We start from the raw sequence: 18,713 nt of genomic DNA, 5'->3' as shown, positions 1-18,713 counted from the left end.
ATCTAAGAATGGTGAACACACGAGAGCAGGTGCATTTGCTAATGTAATGTAAATGATTATTATCAAGATTTAACATTATTGACAGTCGGATATAATTGTTACATTTCCCCTTTACCCGAAGGCAAAAGTTATTTCGAGCATTTCAGCTAAAACTATGTGTTAATATTAACAAATATACCTTGCACTGGCTGTGCAGCTGCGGGTGATGGTCTCGTAGATGAGTGAGCAAATTCGATGTGTTGCTCCCTTTCGCGGATACCTTCCGCCGGCATGTCCTGCACACGGGGGCACCGTCCTCCACCAGTTGCCCCTCGGAGTTTTTTAAATATCCAAAGTAGGACCACACTTCTGATCTTCTGCGCTTAGAAGGTGGAAAAATGGTACCATCGCGGCTTCCTTCTTCTGCTGCCATGCTTAAAGTGAGAGAGTGTGATAAAAGAACCTAGGACTAGTGGCGCCTGCGAACGTTCGAAAGTGTCACGTGTGTGGTGTAGAGCTCTAGTAACGCACATAGATAACATTATGTTTTGAAATGCAAAGTATTTAGCGCGGTAACAGTGTAATACAGTGTAACCGTGGGAGTATTAGGGAAATGAAAGCTCTCCCGGTGTAACGGTGTGCGGTAATTTAACCCACCGACATAACACCGTGTTTTGAAATTCAGAAGGTTATCTCACCGTCAAAATATTTTAGCGCGGTTACCGTCTACACCGGTAACCGTGACACCCCTAGCTGTAAGTGTGTCTGTTTCTACACTAGTAGCTAGTGCAGAGGGGAATATGTTCAAATGTTGGCGCTTTCAAATGTGGTTTTTTTGTATGTATTGGAAGGTCACGGAGGGTAAATCATTGGAAGATCTGCTAGCAACAACAGAACCACTTGAGGAGTATTTGGCCAATGCTGGCTGCCTGAGTCCGCTGCGGAGGTTGGAAGACAAGAATCTGCTTGTAGATGACATCCTGATGTTCCAAGTGATACACAGAGTGCGTGGTCCTTTTGAGAGGTATATTTTTATCCTCAGTTTTTTGCCTCTCCAATAAGGAATTGAAACCCATGAAGATTGCATTGTGTATGTGTATGCGGTAATTTCCCGACTAAACCGCACCGTATATAAGCCACATGACAGTATTATGTTACATCATCGTGGTGCGAGCGCTTCTAGCCATTTAAAAGTTGTGGTACAAAGTAGTTGTGGGCTTGGGTTGTGTGTTAGAGCAAAAATACTGTAAACCCTCCCCGCACGCGTACATACACACATGTATTTTTCTCCTGTTTGAACAGCATCTAAGCAAGTCATTTTTCCTTGCCATGACGTTTAAAAAGGACTACATGTGAAGATGTAAAAGCTTCTTTAGTTCAAACTTAAGTCGCCAATCAAAACACTTTAAAAAGCAAGTGTGATTTTTACTCAGATTTCGGGATGGACTGAGAACTCTTGGTGTGCTGGACAAAATCCAAGCTCACCCGGAGAGTTTTCGCCCCCTTCTATGCTGGTCTCCTACAAACCTCACAGCTGACCTGCTTGACAGCCCCTTCACCATCCGCCTATCTACAGTTGGCAGCAATAGAAGGAGTGCTGAAGAAGTTGTTGTTCCTTTCTGGAGAGACTACCTAACAGATGCAGAAGGTTAATGTATAATTGTTTAAAGCGTTTCTTGTATGAACTGAAATATCTCCTCGCTTGTAATTAACAATGCACTGCATCTTGACATTGTATCAGTTAAGTGCAGTGTTTTTTTTGTTTGTTTGTGTTCTTTCTAATTTCCGATGTATTGACTTTTCTCTAGATCAAGAGGGAACACAGAAGCTGAGGACAATTCTTGCCTTTGCCACTGGAGCCAATACTGTTCCACCAATTGGCTTTGATCCACCACCTTCAATTGAATTTCTTCACCAAAATTATGACTCAGGAACCACTTCTAAACTTCCCATTGCAAACACCTGCATCAACTGTTTGAAGTTGCCACTGCACAGCTCTTACATAGACTTCCAGGAAAATATGGACTTTGCACTGGGAAATACCCAGGGTTTCGGCATAGCTTAATTCATGGGCAGGCCTCCCTCTCAGTATTCTGTTTAAAGGTCAAGTTCACACTCAAATAAATACATTTTAGTTAAAAAAAATCCCAAAAAGTTATTGACACGTTTTTATTGTGGATATCATTCCACAGTGTTTTGCTGGGAACATCTTTTAAAGTACAGTTCAGATTTTGAGAAAGTTCAATAAAGGCAAATTCAACTTTATTGATACTTCAATTGGCTTTGGAACTTGGCTCTGTATTTTTAACCAGGAATAGGTTGCAAGTCATTTTGCAATCAAAGTTTTAAAAAGAAAAAGGTTTTATAAAGATGTACAATTGTTAGGTTACTGTTTAGGTTCATGGTTGCAGTTTTCTTCCAATTAATGGATCCTTGCTGTGTATAGGATGTTAAGACCTTTATGTGCATTAGTGAGCTCAAACCTCCATGTTTAACATTTCCAGCCATATGTCTTACTTTAAATGTTCAAAGAAATTGTTACCAAAAGTAGTGAAACACGTGTGAATTGAAACCACATTTTATTAAAAGCTTTTGGCTCTGGAGAACTTAATAAATTGACTGAAGTATTAATTATTTTAACATTTGATGTCCTTTGTCAAATACAATGATACAGCATCAGTGGAATATGTGAGAAGTCAGTAGGAGCACAAGAAGCAACACAAAATCATTACACCATAGAACAGAAGAGGACAAAAGCTGAACTTTTTTTCCCATTACTCCACTGAAATAAACGCTTTTTCTTTTTAAGCAGTGTATGTTAAAACTCACAATATGTTTAAGTGTCTGTGAAATAGATTGTCGGTGTGTTTTGCTTTGCTTTACACTACTAAAGGCCGTACATATCCTGTGTGGACCTTTTCTATTGATGTGAATGTGCTCTTAAATAGGCCTATCTGTCGAGGGGGGTTTTGTTTCTTTTTGGTACGCCATTTGGTTCTATGATTTTAGGTATGCCTCTCTTCAAGAAAATACACAAGGTTGCAAAACAAATATATACCATGATTGACATCATCTTCAAATGGATCAAAAGTCTGCTGAAGTATATCCATTGTTGGGTCACTGATGGTAAGGTTAATAGATGGAACAACAACAACATTGTTAGTCTGTAACTCTGGGAGTGGTCTGTTGTCATCAACACCAAAGCCACTGTCTATATCATAAATACCATTCATACTTGGGTTATGCGTTCCTGAATTGTTGACTATGCCTCTTTGCCACAGCTGAAGAGGAGTTTGCCCCCTTTCTGTTGAAAGACCATGGTTATTCCACTGGTTCTGAAACTCAGTGGCAGCCCTTTGAACCTGTGACAAATAAATATAGTGAAGACAAAAATATATGGAGCTCATTAAGTGAATCTAATACACCGTGCTCCTTCATAAAGTTGAAAAGATTAACAAAATGAAATGAGACTACTCGATTTACCTCTGCCCATAATCTCTCAATTCTTTGGTTGTGCACTGACCTGCCAGTAATTACACTATGTCTGTTTAATCCTCTTCTGTAAAGCATGAAACGGGCAACACCTGGGTTTTCCAGTCCATGATCACATCTCACCCTGGACTGTAGTCCAAAGTTCTGAACACCGTCGATGAATAGTGACAACACACTAGAGGCTCTGTTGTTGTCAAGACAACCAAGGTATATGATGGTTCGACTGAAACCATCACCACAGCCGTGGAACACCATTCTCCATCTCACAAGCTTGTGGTTTCCATCTATGTGCCTAAGAGAAATTAAAATCAGAGTAAATCATGAATGGGAAAACTATAACTAGGCCAAGGTTAGATATGCATAAATAATTTAAAACTAAGAGAAACAATTCTTAATAATGACCTCTTGTGCTTTTGATGCTTAGTCCATTTTGCTTTACACTCAAAGCTGTGAATGCAGGACTTATACTTGTAATCAAGGGTTTACTTTTTACATTTACTTTCACTCAAATAAAGGATATAAGTACTTAAGGATTGTAAGAGACTGACAACTGAGTTTGTGCTACTTGATTCAACCAAAGTTGTTCTATTGGGAATTTACTCACCATAATTGATTGGGGGTTGGAACACTGTAAATTTGTCGACGTATTGCATGACGTCTTCTGAACGACCGTCCAATGGGGTCAACTTCTTGCAGACTCTGTCTAACACGCCACCTTTGAATGCGCAACCCACGTGACCTCAAGCTCCCATGCACATATCGTTCACCTGCATTTGTGGTGCGGTGAAGAATTTCACCAACAACTCTGTTCAAGTTGTCATTGGATAGTGTTGCATATGTCAGTGGCAGAACGCCAAGCTGCTGTCTATGCCTGTAGAGAGTCCGACAGCTTACCCCTAAGCATGTTGCAATGCTTTGCCAGTTCATACCAAGGGATACCAAATGAGATATTTGCTCTCCTGAAATGCTGTATCGAGGTCTGCCTTGATGTCTATTCATGACAGATGGAGGCAACAGTGCTAAACTATTCTCAGACCTGGTTCTTTGTCTGGTTTCATAAGCTGTCAGCAACAAATGAAGACATCCATGCAAGGACTCTAATGTATTGAATACCTCTCTTGAATCTTCAGCAAATCTTGAGATTGACAGAAATCCAGATAAGGTTTCAATGTGGTCACGAAGTTCTCCATACATCCTCTCATGAACAAAATAATCTGTACCTTCTCTTTGTATTCGTTCAATACATTCCAAGACATTATTAAAATAATGTCTAATTTGATTTTCATTGCTACTTACTCCAAAAAAGAAAAACTGTACTTGCAAAGAAAACATCATGACTTTGAATAGCATCATTGTATTGTATAGCTATTTAAAATCAGGTTAGGATAAGCTGAGCAAGTCACGCATGTGTATTTTCTGGTTTGAGAGTGACTTCCTTCTTAAGGCGGGACTTCCTGTGTCAGTAGGTAATGGATACCAAAACGGATGAGACCAAATACATGCGAGTGTCAAGTATGTGTGTAAGTGACAATGTATGTATTTGAGAATATGATATATGTTTATACATGTGAGAATAGAAATATATATATATGTAAAAGTTAGAACTTTTTTATGTGAGAGTAATATATGTGTGGAGGACGTGTAATGGAGGTTATTCCCTATCTTTATTCAAGAGCGTGGTCTTTACATTTGAGAGCATAATTTATTGATTTCACGTTCAGATGTATTTATTTCCCTCAAACCCTGTCCTCAAATAGTCAACAACCCTGTCAAAATCCCTCAACCAATAGGAGGCCAGGTGTCCTTGCGGGTGCGTTCGCTTTACTTATTAGAGCGTCCCGTAAGGGCGGTTACTCTTTGGTTTATAAACTCCCGCCCTCCACGGCTTTATTGCATGTACTTCACTTGTTTGATTTACAACTTTTGGGGTAAAAAAGCACAGTTAAGTTATATATATAATATATATATATACCAGCACAATCCGTGTATATATCGACTACGGATCATTTGTTGTTCGGAAGTATAGTAAACGGAAGAGCGTCTGGGAGGCGTTTTTGCTTTTTACCTTACTAAATGGTCTCGTCAAAAGCACTCCATTTATCCATTTATTTTATTGTATATCCTTGAGGCTGGGGAAGATATATCAGCATGTAGTTCAACATGCAAATGTTCTAATGTACAACTTTACAAGTAAGTATAAGTATGGACAAGTAAATACAATAAGTTTAATAGGAGGATGTGGATTTATTTTCTCTCACCTTGTAATTACACAATCAAACAATCTATAATTTAGCTCTGGCCTTCACTCACAAAAAAACATTTGGATGAATTGGACACATTTTTCGAAGCTCTATTGACTGACATGCAATGACTGGGACTGATGGAAGAATCTGCGAGGAATGAACTAGGAGCAGATAAATAATCATATTTTAAATAGCAGCTTCATAAGAGGCTAACAAGAGTGACAGGGTGTGTCAGTGTGCTGAAGGATAGACCAGCTATCCAGGCCAGTCTGTATAGATTTTCCAAGGGGTACAAATGCTGCTGCTGGAGTAGGCCTACTGACTGGAAGTATTGCTGATATCATGTCTACCATCCTCTTAAAATAATCTGTCCAACAATATCAGTCTCATGAAAAAAGGTGTTTTAACGCTTATTCAAAATAGCAGAGATTAGAGAAACTTGTTCTCAGGAGGGGACCTTGACAGAGGATTACTCAAAAAGTACACAGTACTTCATAGTATTTGTGGGAGTAGTTTCACTAGTCCAATAGTGTCAATCTCACGAAGAACTAATGACAAAAAAAATAATCAGTTTTTCCCTCATCAAACTTAGCAGAAGTGGCTTGATTTTGTTCTCAGGAGCTCGGGGACTTTGACAGAGGATTTCAACAACAATGAAAAACACACTAGAAGTAGGCTACTTCATTGTGGTAGTAGGTGTAAGACTACTGAGTCCAGCAGTATCAATATCATTAAGAACTAATGGTAAAATTGTCTTTGTATCACTCATCAAAGATAGCAGAAAACATGCATTATGTAGGCTACTAGAGGACTTTGACAGAGTATTTCTCACAAAGTACACAGTAAAAGTACTTCAATGTATTGTTAGTAGCAGTCAAACTAGTACCGAGTCGAACAGTGTCAGTTTTATTAAGAACTTGTGGTAAAAAATATTTGTAAAAAGAAAATGAAGAGCTACTGATTTGAAAAAATGAGAGACGGCTCTCTGTATAGTTTAAATCTCCTAACAATGTTGTCCATTTATTCTTCTCCCCTCGAGTCCAACAGTGTTAGTTTTATTAAGAACTTTCAGTCAAAAATATTTGTAAAATATGAAGAGCAGCTGATTTGAAAAGACAAACGCGAGAGACGGCTGAGTGACCGCAGTGCAGAATCGCTGTATAGTTTAAATCTCCTAACAATGTTGTCCATTTTAGACACAGGCTTATATCCATTCTCTGGGCTCAATATGGGTCTTGGCCGTTTTCGTTGTGATCGCTAAATTCACCTTGTTTCCCCTTGTTTTTAATATTATCAACGTTCCAAGCAGACGAGTGATTTTGTTTTGAAATCACTTCAGCGAGTTTCGCGCCCCCCCCCCCCCTCGCCTCACAGACACTCTTCCGTTTACTTGTTTAATAAAGAAAAACAAATGAACCGTAGATACCATGGTAGATACACGGAGTCATCTAACCCTAACACTCCCTCCATCATGTTGATTTGAATCAGAAGTTCTGAACATGAGCCCGCCCCGCTCGACCTTCTGAGCCAATCACAGCGCGATAATGACCTGCCTTTCGTTTCAACCATACTCCTTCCATTTCCACTATACTTTCTCTCTCACATACATACATTCGTCTCTTGCATACATATATTGTCTTCATACATACATACATACATTCTTCTCTTACATACATACATACATACATACATACATACATACATACATACATACATACATACATACATACATTCTTCTCTTGCATTCATATATTGTCTTCAGACATGCATATATTATAAAATATATGTATGTAAAAGGAGAATGTATGTATGTAAGACTGAAAATATATGTATGTAAAAGGAGAATGTATGTATGTAAGAGTGAAAATATATGTATGTAAAAGGAGAATGTATGTGCGTGAGAGGACCAGTATGAATTACGGCCTGTACGGCCCCTCATTAAACACACATTCATGATACTTAGATGTTCGGCTTGATGGTTCGAGTAGACTCATTTAGTCAATGGTGTAATGCAGAGGTGCCCAGTACGTCGACCGCGGTCGACCGGTCGACCGCGGGGGCAATGCTGGTAGATCGCGAGTCATTCATAAATTTAAAAAAATCCAGCTCCGTTAAAATAGACAAAACAGGTTTTGATCCCTCCTCCTTTGGCCTCCCTGCCACTTAATTCAGGAGTTGACTTGATTGACAGAAAAAGCGACCTATTGCTTTCCAGTCTGTTAACACAGAATGCAAAGCGATACAAAATCAGTCAAGTGCCGGGAGAGACAAACAACAAAATGAGTGCGGGAACGAGCAAAAAGCTAAAGACATACCACTTCCACACAGAATGGGAGGGAGAATCTTTGTTTGTGATGTCACATTCAAAGGTTATTTGCCTTATTTGTAAAGCAAGCGTCGCTCTGCCAAAGAAAGGTAACGTGGAGAGGCATTATCGGAGTGTTCACAAGGCATATGACAGCGACTTCCCTCCGAGTAGCGAGTTGAGAAAGAGAAAGGTCATGTATTATTGCTACACAAACATTATCTCTTAGTCTTAGTGTCGCCAACTCGTTTCTAACATGCAAAAAGACAAACAAATGCGTCTATGGTCGGTGTATTTTCGACCTTTCCAATCCAGAAGAGATCTCTCTCTCCCCCGTCTGTTTGCAAGGGGGCGGGGCAGTTTACACACACGCAGCTGCTACATGCAGCAACACACGGAGGAGATGGTGGAGAGAAGCGCTCCAAGGTGTGGTTACATGTTACCCGTCTTGAGGTGGACAATGCTCGTCACCAAAAGAGTTTAGCATGTAAGGGCGGTAACACGAGCAATTTGTCTAAACATTTAGCAAAAGTGCTCCACATTCAGACGGAGGAATGCACCGGGTTCGACTGTCTTTCGAGTAGCTCTGTAGCCCCATCCACGAGTAACGTTTCCACGTCAGGTGTTATGTATGCTAGCAGCAACAACACACGGAGTTAACTACATTATACAAACATGGGTTAATGATTAGAGGTAACTGAGTTATTTATTTTGTTAAAGTTTCAGCTATTCTGTTTCCAGTTCTGTCATCAGATTATTTTATAAGATTTGTTAAAACATTGTTGTTTCTTTTGATGTGAAATATTATTTATTTAATTCAAATAAAAAGCAATGTTAATTTTGTTCACAATTTGTTAAGTTAATTTAATAATATATGTATTTTTGAATCAAGTATTCATCTTTATTGTCTTCATTGTTAGTTTCCACATGCCTAAAACAACCTCAAACTAAATCTAAAAGTTGATGGCTAAATAAGAGCGTTTGAGAAATTGTGCAAGGCACACAGTAGTAGTCCGAATAGTCGATTAATCGTTTCATTAATCTATAGATTAATCGATAATCAAATTAGTCGTTTGTTGCAGCCCTATTGTAGTTATCCCATGTAAAAATAAAACGTGTTATTCAGCAACCCTTGCAATTTGGGTTTTTATTTTTGGTTGGTAGACCTCGGTTAGCTGGTCATTTCAAAAGTAGCTCACCAGCCAAAAAAGTGTGGGCACCCCTGGTGTAATGGAACTAAGTACATGGACTCAAATACTGTAATTAAGTAAAAGAATGGAGCTACTTCAGGGCTCAACGCTAACTTTTAAAAATGGTTGCCAGGCTGGCAACCAGGCATCAGCTTTTGGTTGCCAAACCTGAAAATACGGTTGCCATTTTTAGACACCTTATATTTTAAATAATTAAGATACTATACAGTTATACATCAACTTAATAATGAACATGTGACACAAAAGAATGTTCAAATGCTTTACAGTAATTAACACACTTATTTGAAACTTAAGTGGTAGTAAACTTGTCCACCCTCAATTGCTGGTATACAAAATACCAGTAGTGCAGCTGTTGTCCTGTTCTTCATAGATCCCTCACAAATGAATTGAGCAAGTCACTAGTCACTGGTCATCCGTTGTCTCCCTTTCAAATGTGGGTTTTCTTGACCTTTGTGCTGACCCCCACCACAGATCCACTGGCCCTTCAGCATTGAAGTATTGGATTGGCCAGACTAATACATTTCTAATGTTAAATAAATGAAAACCATTCATAGTTAAGAATTAGACATTAATTATTATGCTGTAAATTACCTTTAATATGTCTAACTATATTTAAAATGTGTTAACTTTTTATAGAAGTGATTATAATTGTATGCCAATATTTTCCTATCGTAAAGTTTGGTTTTGCCCTTTTATTTTGGTAGTGATAAGATTGAGACTCTTATTTTGAAGGAACTTTTACAGGAAGTGAATGGACAACATTCCTCTTTGCTTTTAGCTTGGGTTTAACTTACGCTTTATCAGTTGAATCAATCACTCTGAACATTCGTTTGAGATGTTGACGGGTTGGCTGTACTTTTTACCGCACAGTCAAACAACTTAAAGAGCATGTGACAGCAACTGTTGTGCAATGAAATATTGGACTACTAGTAATCTCGAACCGTTAGTTTAAAAAAGAAGGTGCGATACCGTTCCGATAAATATCAATAATTTCGAACATCGCGGGGAAATTCCTTCGACTCATTTTGAAGTTTTGGGGGAAGCCGGAAGTGACGTCAATGCGGGAACGCTTCACTGCGGCGAGAGCCAAAAACGGACAAAGTGTGTTGTCATGCGTAGAAATGGTGAATTACTGAGTTTAGGCACGTTAATAACGTTTTAATGAAGTTGACTACAGTATATTCATATTTGTCAGTGCTTTCATGTCAATTCGGCGAACATAAACATAAATGATCGTGGTGAAGATGATGATTAAATTCGGATTAAAAATCGGTAGTGAGAGCTGCTGAATTTCCTCCCGTCAGATGTGATATAAAAACAAATCAATTATTTTTGTAGTTGTAAACTCAAGTTGATTACACTACGTATTAGTGCTTTCATGTCAATTCGGCAAACATATGACACATTAAATGATCGTGAGGATGATGATTTAAAAATTGTTTGTTTGAGTCGGTCTGCATTTCCTGATGAGAAAACGAACCGATGCTTTTTGTAGTTGTATTCAGTGGTGTAGTGGGCGTTGGACATGGGGGTACGCCGTACCCCCACTTATTTGAAGCATGATTTCTTTTTTTAATAGTCTAATAAATCTAAAATCATTGCCAGTGTTATCAGTTGCAAGTGTGTGTTTGTTGTAATAATGACGAAAACATAATAGGCAGATTTCACAGTAATTATAATAAAAACGTAGCTCAAGCATTTATGCAACTTGATTTGAAGCGTGTGTGTGTGAGGGGCAGAACCGTGTGTGTAGGGTGACCAGGTGTCCCGCACTGTGCAGGACTGCACACACAGCATTTTTATTATTTGTCCCGCGTTCCACACATTGAGACTATGTCCCGCATTTGAGTGATAGTCACGCAGAAAGGCCGGATCGGTTCGCTGACAGCCGGCACCGCCCTTTATTATTATATTGTCTAAACGGCATCATGTAAGTTGCGCTGACAGGCGACACAGAGGTCCCCCAAGGCCCCCCCCCCCGTTGACAGTTCACGAGCGCGTCCATAGTGTCTCCCGTCCACCCAGTAAGAAAATCCCCACTACACCACTGGTTGTAGTAGTACACCAACATGGATTAAACATGCGGTTTTTTTACCACAATGTTGGGGAAATTAATGGATAAAATGCACGGATTATTATTATTATTATTATTATTATTATTATTCCCACTCCGATCGGGACACTATGGTCCACCGTTTCCCCGCAGTGAGGCTCCCCCCGTTGACAGTTTACGTGGGCTGGGCTGGGTGCAGTGGCGGACTGGCCATCGGGACGAATCCCGATGGGCCGGTCGGATAATTCACTAGCACATCCCCCACTCCCCCCGTTCACAATTTACTAGCGGTACCGAAGTGGGCCGGTCGAGAGTCCCGGGACTATTTTTAGTCCCAGTCCACCACTGGCTACATGACCGTATGATCGCCCACATATTGACGCACCTAATTCCTAAACTTCTAACAGATACAACATAAACCGATCCTTCAGCCTCATATGAGCTCTCAGACACGTTCAAAATTAAACTGTCATCGCTGTCTGAGCTTGCTGCTGTGTGCGCCATTGTGCGTTTACATGCAAATGCTGGGATCCTGAACGGTGCAGCTGGAGCGCTGTGCCCGCAATGACGTCACACATCATTTGGCGGGACTTGAAGAATCCCCGAGAAGATCCAGAAAATGGTCAACATTGAAGGGCAGATTAATGGTTGTCAAAGTACAAATATCCAAAATCAGTTCAGTAACGGTTTTCAAGGGGACAATATTTACTCAACTTGATGGGTTTGGATGATGGGGGAAACTCGTGTCACAGGCTCTTTAATTTGCTTCTCCTTTTTTTGTAAAACAAACACACGGCGCACCGCGCACGCAAGTAAACGTGCATCGCTTTCTGGCTCCTTAATCACACCAATGCACATGCAATTTAAGTAGGCCTATCAGGTTCCGACTGGTCACAGCAATAATCAAATATCACTCTTAATACAACGAATAATTAACATTTGTGCAGGGGTGCACATTTAGCTGTTTGCTGTCCTTATTTCTTTATGCTAAAAACTGGTTGCCACTGATGGCAACCAAAGGCAAAGGCCTGGCTCCTTCTCATCGTCTGAGCTTGCTGAGGCAACACAGGACTGGTGAGGGGATGGGGGGCGGTTTGCGGGTCAGTAGATGCCTTCCTCACTATTTTTTCCATGCACACCCTTCGCAAGGTAAGCGTGTCTGGGTGTGCTCTATCAGCCAAGTAAACTGCGGCCCCGGCTCCTCCACGGTCACAACCGAGGGAGGAGAGGTTGCGGTGCAGTGGCTGTTAACCAAAAAGCCGGTCAGGGGCAGTGTGATGGGTTGTTGGGCGTGTATCCATCAGGGCTCCACCCAATGTACCCATAGTTACTGTAACGCCGTTATTTTTGGCAGTAACTAGTACTCTAACTCATTCTTTTTTAAATTCAGTAACTCAGTTACCGTTACTACATAATGCGTGCGTTACTCCGTTATTTTTTTGATATAGTCTCGGCTCTCAGACGTTGGTGAGCGGCGCCAACAGCGAGTCGAACAGAGATGAGAACTGTACTTAAGTACAGTACTTGAGTAAATGTACTTAGATACTTCCTGTGTCACATGCAGAGACGCGCTGTGGGCGTGTTTGTGTTTACTAACAAGGCTATAATGGTGGTGGCGGAGCTCAAGTCGAGTTTCTCCGCCTAGAGATATTCTCACTATTTCACTTTTGTCGAGCAGAAAGAAAAGAACGTTTTAGTTAAATGTAAGTTGTGTCTTGGCGGGTCAAAGATCCTATCTACTGCCCAAAACAGCAATTCAAATATGTTGAAACATCTGCAGAAACAGCATACTGGGACTAAGCTAGTAGCTAAGACCACAGACCCAGACTCATCCGACGCCACTCCACCTCCACCTAAGCAACAGCGGCTGGATTTTAATCGAGGGACTGCTAGCCAGGGAAAATTTGATAAAGCCATTGCACGGTATGTTGTAGAACACATGCAGGTTATTTCTACTATTTCTATTGCTATTTCTTGATCAACAGATTGTATTATTCTCCAATGCAATAACAGTACTGAAATTAAGGCTATAAGGGCATTAATAGGAGCCCTTTTTGTAAGTAACTAATGCGTTGCTGTTCAGAGTAACGCATTACTTTTAGGTGTAAGTAATCAGTAAAGTAACTGAGTTACATTTTAAATGAAGTAACGGTAACTAGTTACTGGTTTTCAGTAACTAGCACAACACTGGTGAGGTATAACGGTGGTTTACGTATTGTAACCTTATATAAGCACAGGCGGAGCCCCCTACTAGGGGCCCTGTCTGTCTTATGCTGCTCGCTGAAGAGGGTGTAGGATGACAGTCGGGAGGCAAGGCCGCCTTATATACTGTGGGCCTGCGCACACACTCGGGTAGGCCCGCCCCCGGGGTCGGCTATGTTTATAGATATCTCAGTAGGTGAGTAGGTGAACGCTCGCATAGTAAGGTCAAGGGCAGTACCCATAGAGTCCAGTAGAGGGCTCCGCCTGTGCTTATATAACTAGGGTTACATTACATGCTACTTGTTAGACGCTTTTATCCAAAGCGACTTACATACTCAATACTGTGGACAACTTGGGGTGAAGTGTCTTGCCCAGGGACACAACGACATGCTGACTGCAGTGGGGTTTGAACCTGTGATCCCCTGAACCCACCACCAAGGCTCTATCCACTGCGCCACACGCCTCCTTACAATACGTAACCCACCGTTTTATGACACAAAAGATTCAGACTTAGGTAATAACTGAGGTATTTTATGTCGTAGAACAAAACGTGAAAACTTGAAAGCTTGTGTTAACCACAGATCTACTGTATTTTCAGGGTACTTATCAAAAACCCAAGGGAACCTGGAAGTGCTAAAATGCTAACACACTTCCTGGTAAATGACTCATTCCCGCATCACTCTATTGTCTTGGGGAAGTTGGATAGTATTGACGCATGGACAGACACACTCTTGGCTCGGTTTTTATGGCATTTTGTTCATAATAACAAGGAATATTACCAATTCCTCATAATCTCATGCCCATTCGTATCTGAACTTATACACAACTGTGTCTATGTACTGTGAAACTATTTCTAATGCTTTTTCTGAGTCTTACTGTAGGTTCAATCACCTTGTTCAAAGTCCCTTAGAATTTCAATGAATGTATCATTATCTGTGTGGCGGAATGTGATGAAACATTTAAAAAAGCACAATAAATATTAATCAGATTGTTCCTGTCACATCCTGTTTACAAGACTGATGCTGTCCCAGGGCCATGAGCTGGAGACATTGAGGTTGCGTCCTCAATAGCTTTAGCCACCTGAGAGATGGCTAGAAAAAATTGTTTTGATGTATTTAATGCTTAATTTCCCTCTATTTAGGACTTGTACTTTGTTTCAAACTATGGCCATGTGCTGTCCAATTCAAACAGTTTGATAAATGATGAATTCATGTTCACACACCTGCTAATCATTATGAGCCAACTTTGCCCTTAACAAACAGACATTCAATGTTGCTCTAGTTTGAAGTTGGAGCTGAAGAAAAATACTCATAATAACTTGTTAAATCAGTAATTAGCTTTTTTTTGAGGGGTCCCTGGTGGCTATGAGACTCTTACTTTGTTTGTGCTTCAGGAGGAATTTTATTCAGCCACAGTCTTATTATAGTCAACATGATGTTGTTAGTGATATTTATGGATAACAAGTAAGCACTCCGCGCCCTCTTTGTTATGACTGAATTGACCTGGTGATCATTAAGTGAATTATTATAAAAATCAGATAAGCTATCAAACCACATTCAAGAACATTTCTGATTACCAGAAAAATAAAGCCTGAAAAAATATTAAATCAGAGACAACTATTACTCATGTTTGTCTTTGCTGTTTCCGAAACATCTTTGACATTTCATGCTTGAAACTAACCTGACCTACTTTTTTCACAAAACTCAGGCCATTCTAGGAAGACCACATGTTTTCTCACAGTTAATAAAGGATGGTATTGTAATTGTTTTAGGTGGTTAAAGTGCTCTTCGAAGTTAATCACTGCCTAAAGCAAAGCCCCTTTAGATGTTTAAGAAAATAAATATCTGATTTATTTCAGTGAAAGGCTTTTACTGAAAAAAATCAGATATGTATTTTCTTCAGAGAGAAAATAAACTATCCTAACTTCCGTCATAAAATTCGATAAGTAAAGTTGGTATGCTCACATGGTGCCACCATGATGGTGGCATGAGATAATGTCAGACACATATGACTAACAACTGTTTCTTTAATTAATGTATGTTTCTACATTCATCAAGCAAACCTAATTGCAAAGAAAATGGGCTGCAGGACCCCCGACACAATGATAAAGTAAAGCAAAAGTCAAAAACTAAATGTTTAGGTTGCCGGGGTCCTGAGGCTGAGACCCTGCTGCGGCGGAGGCAAGTTCGAATCCAGCCTGTGGTCCCTTATTTCTACCCCTTTCAAATATATCCGTCCAACAAAAGCTATACCTATATATCATTTTAAGGGTATTACAACTTCAACCGTCCATATAGGCATGATGAAATTATTAATTTCTGATAAAAAATGTATCGCAGTAGGCTATTCCACATTTGGATATGCGTAGGCTATATGTTGGTATCTGAAAGCTATGACCAGGGCAAAAAATAAATAAATAAATACACAACCTATAGTAGTCTGAAAGTCACTGCATAGACCCAGCAATGTAAATAAACCTTTACATTACTCCGGAGCTTTTCCTATCTCGGGATATGGAGACTTTTTTAAAAGACAGCGTTTAGTAAAACAGCGTTTTATCGAATAAATGTGACTGAAACTGCATAAGTAAGAGGGAAATATTATTTGAAACGTTATTGTGCGCTCATTTGGATGATATGAAGTTGTTTTGAATATTGACACTCCTAATGTGATGATAATAACATGCTAACTTCATTGGAAAAATAAAGCATTCAACAGTCCTCCCGTGCGCACGTGCACAATACAACATTCAGCAATTCTTTTCTCACCTTCTGTTGATCAGCCATCAGTCACCCCTCGCGGAGTTTAATTCCGAGTTTTAAATTCTTCCTGTTGGAGAAATAACCCGAAATAAGTCACTTCCGTCCCGCGGACAAACAGAAGAAATATTCCTCAGGTTCGGTTGTAGCTCCACTGATGAGCTGCAGAATGAAGTCACACTGCCCGGCTCTCTAATCATTATGTTATATATAGTCCAAAGACAGCGTTATGTGAAAAAAGAAAAGAAAAAACACGCAACTTCCGGGCAGATTTTTCCACAATAAAACACTCCAAATCGACTCAAATTGGAACCCAATTACAAAGCATGGAGGTCTATGCAGACACATGTATGTCGAATAATTATTATTGTCCAGAAATAACGTGACAGTAATTTTCACAATTTTCCCAATGTCTTAAAGATGTCATAATGATTGTATTTGTCATAATTGACAATAAAGAGAATTGAATCTAAAAAAAAGAACAGAAACATTTGTATCAAAATAAACTCAAAACAGGGGAGACTGGGGACTTTTTGCATTTCTCTGTTAGGCTACTAAAGAGAGGATTTGGTGTAGCCTGACCAAATGTTATATCAATTTAACCTAAAATGTGAGCTAATTATACATACCATTTCAAGATGATTACATATGACATAGCAATCATAATATATTCAAAAGGAATACGGTCAGATCAAATCAGGGACCGTTGCAGCATGTTTAAAATACGTTCAATTTCCCTAACTCACTTTATTTTTTTGTCTGAAGGAGCATAGTATTCCTAAAAGTATGTGTTGCTTTACATATTACTCATTGAGCTGCGACTTGCCAATTTCAGAATATGAATAGATATTGTATCTGTGTGCACTACTTTAATGTTCCAGCTAGTATAGTTGGGTATTATTGTGACTTGCTTGTAAACTTAAACTTGAATGAACATCCTAATGTATTCTTACTAAAAATGTCAAGTACATTCAAATGTAGCCTGTAATATTGCAAGCGTAGCCTACATTTCTTGAAGAAAAGTTTTTTTTATTTTTTTTTATTTGTCATCATTGTGATGATTGTCTTATTTAAATAAAGATTGAGATTATTTGGCTGTTTATAAACATCGAATGGAATGTGGATACATGCAGGGGTTTATTCGAGGAATCTTTTAATTTGTAAGGAAACGCTGTTACTTCCGGTTGTGTGTGTGAGTTTGTGCTGACTTCACACCGGTGGTACGTGCAGAAGCTGCGGCTCTCTGGCTCTCAGACTGATCCCAGAGGAGTGATGCAGCTGGTGGATGCACCGTCAGAAAATAAAGCAATGGTGGTCTATTTCAAGAAAAACAAGGAAAATGCACGACTTTAGTGTCAACAACAATACTTTATTAATCCTGGAGGAATTGGGTTTCATTATACTCCATTTTGGAATGAAACAATACAAAATAAACAAAAATGAGTACAAATATTTATATAACCATGGTAAGTTTGAGTAAGGATAATAAAAAAATGAATACATTCAATTAAATAAATATGTTTTCATAAACATAAGAATCAAAATAAAAAATGACCAATAAGAGATCAAATACAATTAAATAAAGATATTTATACAAAGATAGTATGTTAACATACAATAAAATAGAAAATAAATGTATGTAAAGATGAGAAGTTAAAATAAATAAGTGCACATTGTACTGCAATGCTTAACATGTATATTAACACAATACTTTGCACAGTTTAAAATCAGCACTGCCGTTATCAACATTACACCCATACAGAAGCTTCTTTACTCAATAGGACCGTTGGCCTTTTACATTTCCCAGGCTATATCCTCGCCTCCTTCCCTCACCGCCTCTCCTCACATCTTAGTCCCACATTTAAAATGTGAGGGGAGAGGGAGGAGAAGAGAGGAATCAAAGCAGAAGACATTTAACAAAATGAGACATCTGTGCATTGGAGTTGTCATTTTAAATCAACATCAATAAAAAAAACTATGTGTGGCACAGCTGCATTATCTGGCGGTATTTTGTCATCGCCTACCGCTTTATGACCTCTGACGTAAACAATTATTTTCTCGCAATATACAAATAAAGAATGACATACTATATTATATAGTGTGTGTTAGTGTAAAATATTATATACACACAAACACACTCCCATCTATTAATATGACATGTTATTACTATAGAAGTTTAATTGGTTGTACAGCATTATCTTAAGTAATATTCAATGGTCAAACTCAAAAGCTAAATTTAAAGGTGCTTTAATCAATACTTTTTCATTCATTATTCAATGACTATTTTATGTAAAAGGAGTTGTTCATAGTGAGAACCCCACAGAAAATGATAACACAACTCTCTATTTCTCTTTACCTCTTCAGCCTATATTTAAGTATGAAGGCCCACTCACTTTGTTGTGATTTCTTTTTTCTTTCTTTTTTTTCAATACTTTGAAGCACCAAAATGTAGGCCGAAAAAGTTAAGGA

General features: G+C 39.1%; 1 long non-coding RNA gene across 1 annotated transcript in view; it reads right to left on the bottom strand.

Annotated features, from left to right (window-relative positions):
- Window positions 1-16,413, bottom strand: part of LOC307016887 — a 77,939-nt gene extending 61,526 nt beyond the window's left edge. Inside the window, exon 1 of the long non-coding RNA XR_013801962.1 lies at window positions 16,254-16,413. This is a non-coding gene — a long non-coding RNA (uncharacterized lncRNA). The remainder of the gene's footprint in view (window positions 1-16,253) is intronic.
- Between the last annotated feature and the right edge of the window lie 2,300 nt (window positions 16,414-18,713).

The sequence above is a fragment of the Notothenia rossii genome, assembly GCF_949606895.1.
Source record: "Notothenia rossii genome assembly, chromosome: 8".
NCBI lineage: Eukaryota > Metazoa > Chordata > Actinopteri > Perciformes > Nototheniidae > Notothenia > Notothenia rossii.
Note: the sequence above shows the minus strand (reverse complement) of the source record. Positions and strands in the feature narration are given on the sequence as shown.